The sequence below is a fragment of the Amblyomma maculatum genome, chromosome 9, assembly GCF_055883805.1.
Source record: "Amblyomma maculatum isolate TAMU_Amacu chromosome 9, ASM5588380v1, whole genome shotgun sequence".
In the NCBI taxonomy this organism is placed as follows: domain Eukaryota; kingdom Metazoa; phylum Arthropoda; class Arachnida; order Ixodida; family Ixodidae; genus Amblyomma; species Amblyomma maculatum.
In genome coordinates this window covers 86,989,528-87,003,089 of record NC_139352.1, presented here as the reverse complement: position 1 = coordinate 87,003,089, position 13,562 = coordinate 86,989,528, and the positions used below count along the sequence as shown (strand labels likewise).

The window sequence follows — 13,562 nt, the reverse complement described above, 5'->3', positions numbered from 1 at the left end:
TTAACGTCTACATTTTCACCTCTTAGTGGCGTTTCCGTACACCAAAGCAAAATGATGTCAAGAAGTGCACTACCTTCTATCACAGAAGTTTTTCGAATTACTCGGGCGTTATTGTAATTAGTGACTTCAAAATAACGTCAAAAGGAGGCATGCTCACTGTGAACAAAATATTATTTCCTACGTCCAATAACGACATTGCGACGACAAACGATTGTTATACCCCGGTCAGACGAGCAAGTTTAGTGTCACTTTCAACGAGTGCACTCGCCTTTAGTGTCATTCGCATCGTGCCACACGATGAACTTTAATGACACTCGCTGCCGAACACACTCAGCGCAAAGTGAGTTTGGGGAACTCACTACACTTTGTCCGGCAGGCGAGTGTGTAGTCTCGACAGCAGGACACTTCATATTACTCATACATTTTTTGGGAATTACAATGTTTTGAAATGTTTATCGTAATTTTATGAGCATTTCTATTATTAGGCAAGGGATTTAAGCTGTCACCAACTAAAAACAATGCGTACACTTGAACAGCTACCCTCGCTCTAAGTGCTTGCGCTAAGAGAAAGGCGTTCGTCTGCTGCTGCACCTCGATGGTATGCGGTATCTCAAGCTGCATCAACGAAGTTGGAGTTATTTGTAACCCAATCTCTAGAACGTCGTCACTTGACACGGCAGCATTTCGCTCAAGCGCCGGTCGAAGACAGCACCGCTTTTGCTCCCGCAAGCCGCCAGCTCCAAGCTAGCACATTTACGGCGCATCCGGCCCCGCTGTCACCGGCGTAAGAAAAGTGTGCGAGAATTAGTTTTTCCCGTAAATAATAATCCCTGGAGTAAAGCAATGTCAGAAATTAATCCTTGTTGGGGATCGTTGACCCGTACCGAGTCGCTAGCAGGAGTAATAGCTGCGATACAAGCAAACTTCTGTTCACTACTTCAGAGCCATCGTCGCCGGCGGCGCGGCGCAGCTCACCCTTGTAGTACACGTATACGCTAGCTACGCTCCTAAGGAGTCGTCGATTTGAATTGCACGTTTCTATCATTATTCTCATTTCTCTCAAGGCAGTGCCACAAGTGAGCCATATATCTGATTAAGCTGGCCATACGAAAACGCCGTCCACTGATACTTCGATGCGAAACAAACTATATGCCTAGCGACGACCACGGAGGAGCGCACGGCCAAGCGCTACCTGCTCCGCGCGCTCTGCCGTTCACGGGCGCTAACGGGCGGCATACAGCGGAAAGCTAGTAGCATCCGGTGCTGTGAACGCTGCGAACTTCTCGCCTACTTTCGTGATGCTGCGGAAAGTGGACATTTTTCGACACTGTGTTACAACTACAGGCCAAGCAAACGCTGTGAAGACGAGACGATGCTGCCGTGCGTGGGAGCTGCGCAGCTGGACATTTTAGGCTGCATATAGAAGCGCCGTCGGAGATGATTTCGTGTGAAAAATGCACGCTACTCTGAATCATACAACTCGTGCACTTTTCGCGCTCGAACACCGGTGACTCCGTTCCATACCTAGGCGCTATCGGTTAACGACGCAAATCAAAGTCGCAAAGCTACGTTCACGATAACCGCAGTTAGTAGCGCAACTATATATAATAAACGAGGTCGGTTTTGCTTGTAAACAGCAGTAACCATGCATGTTAGCGAAAAGTGCGTGTGACATCGCGATGCTTTTTTTTTTTTTTTTTTGTGAAAACCATGTACTGAAATGCACAAATAAACTGAATATTAGCTTAAGGTAATTGTGCTTGCAATAAAATTGAATTTTAAGGTATTTTTGTGAAAACTAATTTCCACATAGGGCTGCAGCATCCGCATCGGCACTGCCGTCATTTCAAAATGACACTTGATTTTGCCGTGTGACAGCGAGCACCGAAAGTGTCACTCTTACTATGTAAGTGCACTTCGTGAAATTGTCACTAAACTTGCCCGTCTGACTGGGGTATTAGTTTGGGACAGGTTCTAGCCAGCACGTCCTGATGGCATGGTAGCCCTTGTGGCTGGTTCGACCAGGGGCGCCATGTGGCGCACATATTGCACACCAAAATTTTGTTTGAATTGCAATAATGACTTCAGATGGCGCCACACGTCAAAAAGTGGCCGTATACTCAGCTTGTGTTTGAACGACCGTTTTCTCCTTTCAGATATCTCAGTTAATCAACTGCCAACTCGCTATGACCTCAGATATTGGCGTCCACCTTTGTAGAGTGCTGCTGCCGATTGCGATCGCCTTCGTGAGTTACAGGCGCGAGCTTCGAGGACAGAAGAGGAGCAAGGGTAATAACGCCTTCAAAAATGACATGCGAGAGCTTTGAACCACGAAGAGCAATGCGAAGAGTGCCTTCGGAAACGAGTGAGATCGTCTGCTCTGGGTGTCGACGGTCAGTGGAAATGAGAACGCCTTTGTAAGGTGCGGGCAAGAGCCGTCGACAGGCAGGTAAGCGAGTGTCCACACAAGCACTGCACAGGCATGTGACGCTCCCCTAATCATTTGTGACGCCTTTATTTAACGCGACGCTAAAACTTCAGTATTTGCCAGTGTTCATATGCGAACTAGTTGGAGTTGGAATTGTTAATAACCCAACTCAAGACCAAGTGCCAGAAGGATATATCTGGCACTGATTACACCATCGCACGACACGTCGATGTAACCAGCACGAATTACATTTTACTTGTTTTACCACATGCCGTTTATCGCTGTCCTGTCTGCGACAGTTTCCTCAAAATCTGCACTTTGTGGCAACAGAACATGTCTCAACAAAGAAGCACTTATAAAGTGGAGTGAGTGAGTGAGTGAAAAAACTTTATTGAGGTCTTTTGGTTAGTCTCGGAGAGTCTTCCTGCAGCCGTTTCTTCGCCACCGTTGGAGACTCCTTAGCACGGGTGGTTCCCTCATTCCAGGGCTCCACTGGTCCTGGCTACCTCGCATGCGTGCTGCACCAATGCCCTTTGGGCGGTGAGCTCGCAGCTGGTTAGCAGGCCCTCCCATTGCTCCGCACTCGGGTTAGTTTGTTTGTGGAAAGTGTAGTTGTGTTTACATTCCCATGTGACGTGGTATAGGGTCGGACTGTCTCCGCACCAGGGGCAGCTATCTCTATACTGTGTGGGAAACATTTTGTTTAGAATGTATAAGTTGTGGAAGGTGCCAGTCTGCAGTCTTCTCCAGCTGGTCGCTTCTTCTTGTGTGAGTCGCTTGTGGGGCGGAGGGTATTTTAACCTGCTGCCTCTGTAGTGATTTAAAATATCTGCGTACGTCGGGTCCACCATCACGGGGTCCACGAGGTCTTCTGTCAGCAAGGCTCGGTGCGTGATTTCGCGAACCAGGCTGTCTGCCCTCATGTTGCCCTCTATGTTGGTGTGCGCCGGTGCCCAGAAAACTACTTGTGTTGCTTTATAGCCCGAGGCTCCTGCGCCGAGGAGAATGCGTAGGGCCTCCCTGCAGATCCTTCCTTGTTGGAACCTTCTGCAGGCTGTCTTGGAGTCTGTTATTATAACCTGTGATTCGTTTCCTCGATAGCCCTCGGCCGCTGCGAGTGCCACAGCGATCTCCTCTCCGTCTACTACCGATCTTCCTCTCGCGGATGCGCAGCTGATCGTGTTGCCTGAGCAGTCAACCACCGCTGCTGCTATCCTCGTGTTGGTGCTGTATCTGTCGCTCGGGTATAGCCCTGCGTCTGTATATACTGTATATGCCTTTTTAGCTAGGTGGTTCTCCACGTATTCTGCTCTTGCCTGTCTTCTGGTCGCGTGTAGGTTGGGGTCCATATTTCGTGGTATCGGGCGAATTCTGAAAGTTCGCCGGATTTCGTCTGGAATGTTTTCGTTTGGGTCTGGCGTGTTTTCCGCCTGGTAGCCTAGTCTTCTCAGTAGTCTTCTGCCTGTTTCCGTGAGTTCTAGCCTTTCTAGCTGTGCTTCCAGTTGGGCCGTCGCCAGCTCCTCAAAGGTGTTGTGAACTCCCAGTTCTAGTAGCTTGTTGTTTGGGGTGTTTCTTGGTAGGTTTAGGGCCGTTTCGTAGGCTTTCCTTATCAGAGCTTCGGCCTGTTCTTTTTCTTTCTTGATTGCCGGGTGGTAGGGAAAGGAGTATGTCACCCTGCTGACTACCAGGCTTCTGACTAGTTTAAGGGTGTCGTCTTCTTTCATGCCATGCCTTCTATTGGAGACTCTTTTAATCATTCTGCTGACTTGTTCGGTTGTTTTTTGCAGTAGGCTGATCGTGTGGCTGCACTTTCCGCTACTCTGCAGCCACATGCCTAATATCCTTATGACGTTTTTTTCCTGTATGTTTTGGCCTTCGAGCTTGATTTCCAGGTTCGCCTTCGTAGGTTTCTTCGCCACCCTGAGTAGCTCCGACTTGTCTGTTGAACACGCTAGGCCTCTTGCCCTTACGTATTCTTCTACGCATGTTGCGGCTCTCTGTAGGCTTTCCTGCTTCTCTTCTAATTCCCTGTGCCCCTTTTGACAAGATGTTTACATCACTAGAAAAGGCAGCGGCAGCTGGACCAATCAGGGCCCATACCGTGTTTGTGATGCCATAAAATAGTCAGGCCATTTACTATGGGAGTGCACCGTACCCACATCATCCCAATAGTGTCAGACCATCTTTAAAATTGTCGTGCTGCAAACATCTTCAGCTGGAGGTCACGCTACCATAAAAAGCAAAAGCCCTGGAGTGATTCTAGGCATGGTTTAAACAGAAACTAATGCGTTTCTCTTTTGATGAAATTACTACCACAATTTCATAATGAACGCCGGGACAGATGCTATATCTTTATGCTATTTTGTTCGCCAAGTATTTGTTCTCTGCCAAAATCACAGAAAGCGCACAACTAGATGTCACGATACCGTGAAATCAAGACCTTCCTCCCAGCGCATTTGTAAGGCGGCGCAAGCAGCTACTTCCCAGGCAGCACAAGACACTGGTCCAATATTGGGAATATATCGGTAAACGGTGGACCTACAGTGGTCCAGCATTCCCGATATCTCCCAATGTAGATCTTTCCATCGCACAACACATCAAATGATGAACCAAGTTTCACTGTTCCCCCAGTGTTGGTACCACCATTCACAAATACTGTCACCAATGGGCCAGTTTGCCTTGTGCTCCGCCAATATTGTACTAACCGATTTAGGACCTGGAACATTGGACCAGCTGGTCCTTTGCCCGCCCGATATAGGACTAGCCGTATTTAGGAACTGGCAACATTGGACAACTTTTTTTCCTATGTCCTCCCGATATCGGAACAGCCGTTTTCAGGCATTGTTGGCCTTGGACCAACTTGTCTCATGTTCTCTCGATATTGGCCTCGCCGTTTCTAATAAACTACAACATCGGACCACTTTATCTTGTCCTCCCGATATTGCCGGTGCCGTTTCTAAAAAGTGGTTGCAATGGCAAATTTTGTCTCGCATTTTTCTGACACCTGTCATACCGTTTTAAGAAACCGCCGTCTGTGGAACAAGTTGATCCTGATCTCCCAATATTGTAAGTGCCACGTTGAAAGCCTGGATATAATACTTTATATTATATATAATATAATATAATAATAATAATAAATTTTGTCCAATGAATATTCAAATCAACACGAGGTTCCAGATTTATGTATATTAACACGTATCTAGAAGCCATTTCATGACATTTCTGACAAAGGTATTTCAGGTTAATGGCATTCAACGCGTACACATCATCGCTGCAGCCACCGAGCTTCGGTTCTGCCGTTCGCTAATGTGTACAGTCGGTATTCATATGCCTCCTTAATATATTGTTACGTGGTGGTATGACAAGCCATGGATCGCGGCGACAGAGCAGAAACAAAACGACGTGATGACATGACGATGAAACATGCTTTGATGGCCAGCGGGCCTAGCGCGAGCACTCCGCACCTCGCCACTGCCCGCGTCATCTTCGAAGCATAACCCGGGGCCACCAAGCGATCATCCTGATCGATATCTTGGAATCCAATGCATGATGTGACACACGAACACAGGCGGGGGACTCGGAGATGAAATGCTTGCCACCACATTGAATGCGAGGATGGGATGTATGCTTGCTCCGGAGCATCAGGTCTAATGTTCACCCTTTGCCGGAGGCCAAGGCCCATGAACACGTCGAACGGCTTGGGCGGGGGTGCTGACTTCGCTGAGTGGTCGTGAGGTCGCTTCTTCGTGGGGTCGGTCAGGTCGACTTCGGACTCTTCTGGTCGTCATGCGTTGTGTTCAGGGCTGGGGACGGGGCTGGGGAGAGCGGCTGGTCGGGTGTGAGCAGAAAGGGATGGGGCAGAGCTGGGTGCCAATATCGACGCGCTTTCGTCCGATGGATCCTGCGTATGGTTGGTGTCGTCGGGGCAAGGCGACGATAGGGATGAACCACACCTCCAACCAAATGTTAAGTGCATGGTGGCATGACGAGCGATGGAACACGGCGACAACAGAAAAGGAGCGACGTGATGACATGACAATGAAATATGCTTTAATGGCCAACGGACCTAGCGCGAGCACACCGCCCCGTGCCACTGCCTGCTTCATCGTCTTCGTAGCAATAATACACTTCGTTCCTAAAAAAATCACGCGAACCGACCGTACACCGAATCGCGCGAAAAAACGTTATAACATGGCATCATTATGATGTTTTTTTTTTGCATACTGGTGGCCAGCGTAACTGATGTTACAAAATGTTGGCGTATCACTGATATAATAGTTCACAGTTTGAATAACGCATACTGTGCACACAATGCATGAGATCAGCACTCAGCATAGTGTTGTGACTAATGTTATCATTCTACTTGGCTCAGGCTACAGAGCAGATTGTGAAGTAGTTATAAGTCGTAATTTTGATCATTTTTGTTCATTCTGCAAGGAAATGAATAGATTGACGGTAGGTTTTTGAGTGTAGGACATCCGAGTTTATAAAAGAGCCTGCAAATTAATTATTAGTTTAGGTTGTGATCTGTCGTTATCTCCCAGTAGCCTTTTATTCCACCATGAATCAACAGACAGCAGCACACGACCGCAAATATTGATGCCAGTATGAAGAAGACTGAAGAGAAGCAGAAGACGACGAAGTTCCCGTCTCTCGCTCGGACCGTACTTCCCTGGACATGGGGATGCGCGGTCTATCCACCAACCGCCGATTCGCTGCCAGCTTCATCTCTGGAGGAGTGGGAGGCCGTGCTGCGCTGCTCGGACTCGGCCATCCAGGCTCGGGTCACTGAGTGGGCCGAAGAGATCGCCGACAGGACGCAACTGGTGGCCATCTTACACGGCCAACAACCAAACTGAACCCTCACCTCTTAAAGCCGCTGAAAATAAATGTTTTCCCAGCCATCCATCCTCTTCATTAAAGCTCGGTTAAGTTGTCCGCGCAGAATTATGATAGATACTGCGCCTTTTCTTTAATGTCAACCAATTTTAAGCACCGCTGATCCCTGCTATACTGCGCCTATTTTATATGGTCTGTCGTGCGGCGTTCGAGAAAGCGCCAAATGAAAAGGCGCCGCACGGATGCCTGGATCGAACGCCCAGCGAGGTTGTTGTTGTTGTTGAGAACCTTTATTTCCACCGAGAAGAAGCTCCGTTTCGGATTCCCCGGCAAGCAGGCCTGATGGAGCCTTACTCTGGAGCCTCACGAACTAAGGTCTGGTGAATATGCATTGTTGCTTCACGGCCTCAGCCGCCAGGCGGATGGCTTGCTGCTGCTGAGCGGGGTCCTCGCTTCGCAGCAGGGTCTCCCAGGCGTCTCTATCTATAGTTTCTTTGGCTCCTGGGCTGTTGTTACATTCCCAAATAATATGATCTAGAGTGCCCCATCTCCCACATATTAGTCCCTTTTGGGTATATGCAACAATTTCAGAAGATGAAAAGGATCTACATTGCCCAGCGGGGTCAGCTTCGTATATGCGTGAATCTCCTGGTGACGTCATGACCGTATGTGACGTCATTATTACATCCGGTTATTAGAAATGGCTGGATACGACATCATGATGACGTCACATCCGGTTATGAAGTCACGGCCGATGACGCCACAAGGTTAAGAGGCCGACGAAGACTGATTTATTGCTGCCATAATTTGGGTCATGAATGATTCGAATTTAGCTTCTAATCTTTATTATTATTATTTTATTATAATATAACTATGGGGGCAGTAAATCAAATTGAAAGCCAGATCTAAACCCTTACGGGCGAAGCACAACTGCAAAGGGCAGATGTAGTTGCCATCAGAGAATGGCAGCAAAAAGCTGAGTAAAAATTTGATCATCTCCATAATGGCCAGAGCCGCACCAAGTCAGTCTTGGATCTGGCAGTGGAACTGTCGCGGCTTGCAACGCAAGCGGGCGTTGCGGGCGTTAGTGCAACAGTACTTGACGCTATTGGGTGAGAAACCATTAGCTATAGCCCTGCAAGAGACTGGTAAAGGAGCAAAACTCTCGGGATACCAATCTTTTTCAAGTGACAGAGGTGAGAAATCTCACGTCACAACGTTGGTTAAGAGGAACATTGCTGCAATCATGCACGAAATCATCTCGAAAGAAATTGAGGCAGTGCTATTGACAATTCTTACGGGACAAAAAGAGCAACCAAGCGTATTCCTCTTAAATTTGTATAGTACGCCAAAGCAGAGAAAGGTGAGATTCAGGGCTCTCTTTCGCAAAGCGATAATGACAGCCGGGAGTAATCCCTTTCTAATAGTCGGTGACTTCAATGCGGCGCACCCGGAATTGGGTTACACTAATCAAGATCCTAAAGGCAGGCAGTTATGGGAAGACGCACACGAGCTTTGACTCACCTTGCACACGGACCCTAGTTTTCCATCCAGGGTGGGTAACAGCGTCTGCGTAGACACTTCGCCTGACTTGACCTTCTCCAAAAATGTGACAGATGTGAATTAGCAAAATTCGGAGCAAAATTCTGGAAGCGGCCATTTCATTCTGGCCTCGACCCTTAAAAAAGGAGTAAATACGCACCGTGTGTGTGTCAACCTAGGGTTACGCAATGGGAACTATTTAGGGAAATGCGAGAGAAGGCTGTCGCACGGAAGATTGCAAACATAGAAAAATGGACGGAGGCTCTCATGCGTCACGATGGAGAGGCAACAAAGACTCTTGAAGGGGACGATACCCCGGCGATAGCTGATAGCAAACTGCTTCACATGTGGGAGGCAAAACATGGTGTGGAACGCATACTAAAGAAGCAAAAGTGGAACCATATCTTAGAAGGAGAATAGCTAGACATAACAAAGAAATTGAAATTATGCGGTCAAATTATCCGAACAGAATTGGTGCAGCAGATGCGACGAGATGGAAGGGGGCATGAGCCATTCAGAACGTGGGGTCTGCTGAGACACCTGTTAGATCCGACCAACTCAAAATCCCAATCAGTAATTAGATTATCAAAAGCCAGGCGCGCGTTTAAGACTACAGACACGGAATTTGTGGATGCACTAATCAACATGTACATTGGCGATACTCATAGTGCCCCCCTCCCAGATTATGACGGAGCTCCCAATGAGGAGCTGGACGCACTCATGACGGAGGCGAGAGTCAGGGCAGAAATATTAGGACTAAAAACGAAATCGACCCTGAGCCCTGACGGGATAACTAATAAAATGTTAAGAAACCTGGATGATGACTCCATCAGCGCTCTTACTGAGTATATGCAATAAATTTGGACTAAAGGCCACCTGCCTCGGCTGTGGTAGTCGGCAAACGTAATTCTAATCCCAAAGCCGGGCAAACCCCCAAAACTAGAAAATCTAAGACCTATTTCTCTAACCTCATGCATGTGGAAATTGATGGAGCATGTAGTCCAGACCCGACTGACGCACTTTATGGAGAAACCCGACCTGTGGCCTCACGAGATGGTCGGCTTTCGACCGCGTTTGAGCACGCAGGACGTGAAGCTTCGACTCAAATACGACACAATCGACTCGCGTTCTAGAGACGCCAAAGTGATTCTCGGCCTGGACTTGACAAAGGCTTTTGATAAAGTTGAACATGAAGCGATTCTACACGGTCTCCAAGAAATCGGAGTAGGTGTACAAACATACGAGTACATCAAGGATGTTTTGTCAAACAGAACTGCCTGCATGAAGTTTCAAGACATTCCGTCCCCCACAGTGAAGTTAGGGAGCAGAGGCACGCCGCAGGGCTCGGTTCTCTCCCCGTTCCTTTTCAACGTGGCGATGAGGGGTCTTCCAGAAGCTGTGAGGAGCATAAAGGGACTAAATTTCAGTATTTATGCGGTTGACATCAATCTCTGGATTAACCATGGGTAGTAAGGCGAGCATTGAGGAGAGCCTGCAGGCTGCGGCGGACACTGTTGTAGACTACGCTGCCAGTAGACTCGCCGCAAATATCGGAATTATTCATCTATACCCCAAAGTCATTCCGATGCAAGAGCAGCTGGGAATTTGACATTATCGGATCATGCTCGCCGCAAATATCGGAATTATTCCTCTATACCCCAAAGTCATTCCGATGCAAGAGCAGCTGGGAATTTGACATTAAAGTAGAAGGGAAACCAGTTCAAAAGGTAGATCAAATCAGAATCTTAAGACTATTCATTTAGGAGAATTGATGTAATGATGGAACAATCAAAAAGCTAGAGGCATTCGCCACGCAAGCCATTGGAATATTTAGAAGGATCGCGTTGAAAGGACGAGGCCTGAAGGGAAGAAGCTTGCTTAAACCAACCCAAGCTTACGTAATAAGTCGCGCGAGCTATTCCACGCCATTCTTAAGTATTAGGTTAGAGGAGAAGAAATTAGACTCTCTCATTCGACGGTGCATAAAGAGGGCACTGGGCTTACCAATTACCACATCCACAGAAAGGCTCCTTTCAATTGGAGTGCACAATAGCTGGGACGAAATAACGGAGGCTGTCAGATTTTCGCAGCTGGAAAGATTAAGTCGAACGACCACGGGCAGAACTATACTCGAAATGGTCGGCCTGCAGACAGATAGGGGACTACGAGAAAAGCCAACTATCCCACAGGACTCCCGAGAAAATATAATCATTCCCCGCCTCCCTCGTAACATGCATTCCATATTCAACGCAGAGAGGAGGGAGAAGAGAGCAGAAGCACTAATCAGACGCTGCGATTCGATGGACAGCAAGTCGGTTCCGTACGTGCATGCGGCAAGTGGCAAGACGGGAGCCGCGGTCGCCTCGGTTGTCGACGGCCGAGGTGCCCCGATATCAGCCGCCACCATTAGAAGCCGCAACGCCGAAACGGCTGAAGACGTTCGCTCGCTTGCGTTGGAACGCAAGCAAATTTCATAATCAGCTATAGCAAGACAGCTATTCAGAATTTTGGAAAGGGTAAGGTCTCGCTGGAAGCGGCAGGATTCTGGCCAGTAGACGACCAAACAGGAAAATTCGCCTAGTTTGGACACCTGCACACGTCCGTTCCTGGCAACGAAGCGGCCCACGAGTTAGCCCGAGCTCTCTACTTCCGGGTGTCTGTGGAGCCGCCCGATTGCCGGAACATGGACGAGCGTCTGCAAAATTATACGGAGATTCTTTAAAACTACAGGTTAAGTAGGAGACTGGTGCCACCACCGGATAAAAGTCTAAACAATAGGGAAGTAGTCGCATGGGGCCGCCTGCAAGCTGGGAACTTTGTGAACCCGGTCTGGGCATATTATGTCCAAATGGACGATAGAAAAAACGATAAATGCAAGCACTGTGGGGAGAGAGGGGCCCTCGACCATACAATCTGGGAATGTGTTAGCTCCCCAGGGGCTAAAACAAATATAAATTGTAGAGAAGCCGGGGAAGCCCTGCTGCGGAACGAGGTCCCTGCTTCACAGCAACAAGCCATCCGCCTGGCGGAAGGCGCCGCGAGTCAAGACCTCTTTGCCTGCTTCTGATCACGGAGGTCTTGGCTCCCGTCCCTTAGGCCTGCGTACCGAGAGCGGGGATTGGGGGCCTCCTTATCTGGTAGAAAATTTATTGTTGTTATCACATCACATCACAGGCCGACGAAGACGCGAAATGCAAGAACGGGTGCCAAAGATCTGCGCTCTAAAAAATGCATTGTCCTGCTAACTGGCTCCATGGTTGAGCCACCACCGCGGCCTCGTGCGGACAGAGGAGCAATCAGAGAAGAGAGAAAAAGACGCGCGTCGCAACAACCATCGACCGCCATCGAAGCTGTGGTGGTGGGGAAAACATTGTTTTATATACAGAGAGATAGAGTCACTATGTAGGATCCCTAGACAGGCACTCCATGGGCGTTTGCTGCAGCCTGGGCGCGCTGCGCTAAGGCCTTTTGGGCCTTGTGGGTGCAGCAGTCGGACAGGGTCGCCTCCCAGTTCTCTCGGGTGGTGTTGGGTTCTCTCAGGTGGGGTTGGGGATAGAGGGCAGGGATGGTTTCTTCTGGCTGGCGCACACCATGTGGTATGTGTCAAACACTTCCCCACAGTGCGAGCACCGTCCGTAGAATTGGGGAACAAAATGTTTAAGTGTTGTCGGGCACAACATTTTAGTGGTGAGCAGGCGCAGAAGCACCCGATCGTTAGCCTTCCCAAGCCCTTTGCACGGGGCGGGGAGAGTTTGGTGCGGGGATTTATAATATTCACATATTTCTTTAAATTTGTAAGCTGGACTGAAATCGCAATTCTGGTTCGCGTCGGGTCCCGTGGGAAATGCCCGGAGAGAGCACACGTTGGCACCGGCGTCTGCTGCCTCATTCTCATAGAGACCTTGGTGATCTCGAGCCCAAACGAGAGATCTGTACGCGGGATCCGAATCTCGAATACAATTGTGATAGATGCGGTATGCTAGGGGAGCAGTCCACCCTTGCTGGACGTTCCGACAAGCCCCTCGCGGGTCGGTTATTTATTGGAGGAAAAGTCAGATGCTGCAAGGGCGATGGCAACCTCTTCTGCGTGTGTAGGTGACTGGGCCTTGAACGTACGGCCGTCCACTATTTTGTCCTTGTGAATGACCATGGCTGTGTAACACCCCTCCCCCCCCCCTCGGGTTCGGGCCGGAGACGTCCACGTAAAAAAATTCTGGTCTGCTTCAATAATGGTTGTCCAAGGCTTCCGCCCACGCCAGGCACCGACCACTATAATCCACTTTGGACATGTTTGTGGGGAGAGTCCGCACGTGGAAGACGCGTCTCCATTTTTTGGAAATGTGACATCTCCCCTGCATGAGTTGGGTGAGTTGAATGTGAATTCGGTCTAGAAGACGGCTACGCGACTCTGTCTTGTCAGACGCGTGTATTGGTTCGTGAGGTGGGCTTCCCGGAGCTCCTTGAAAGTATTCCTCAGACCCAGCACCATGAGGCGGCTGGTAGAGGGAGAGACCGGGAGGTCCAGTGCTCGTTTCATGATTTCACGGAGGATACCTTCGAGAGTATCCTCCTCCTGTTTCCGCAGGTGGAGGTATGGAGCCGAATATAAAATTCGACTGGTCACGAATGCGTTCGTCAGCCGCAAGGCGTCTTTGCATCGTAACCCGCTGCGCTTGTTGGGAACCCGGCGGACCATGCGGCCCACCTGGTCCATCAGCTGTCGGAGCTTGGCGAGTGTTGAGTCGCACTGTCG

The 13,562-nt window shown here is 49.1% G+C and overlaps 1 pseudogene; it reads left to right on the top strand.

The window, feature by feature from the left end:
- Positions 1-10,271: 10,271 nt before the first annotated feature.
- On the top strand, positions 10,272-11,876 carry LOC146179693 (uncharacterized; annotated as a pseudogene).
- The last annotated feature ends 1,686 nt before the right edge of the window (positions 11,877-13,562 follow it).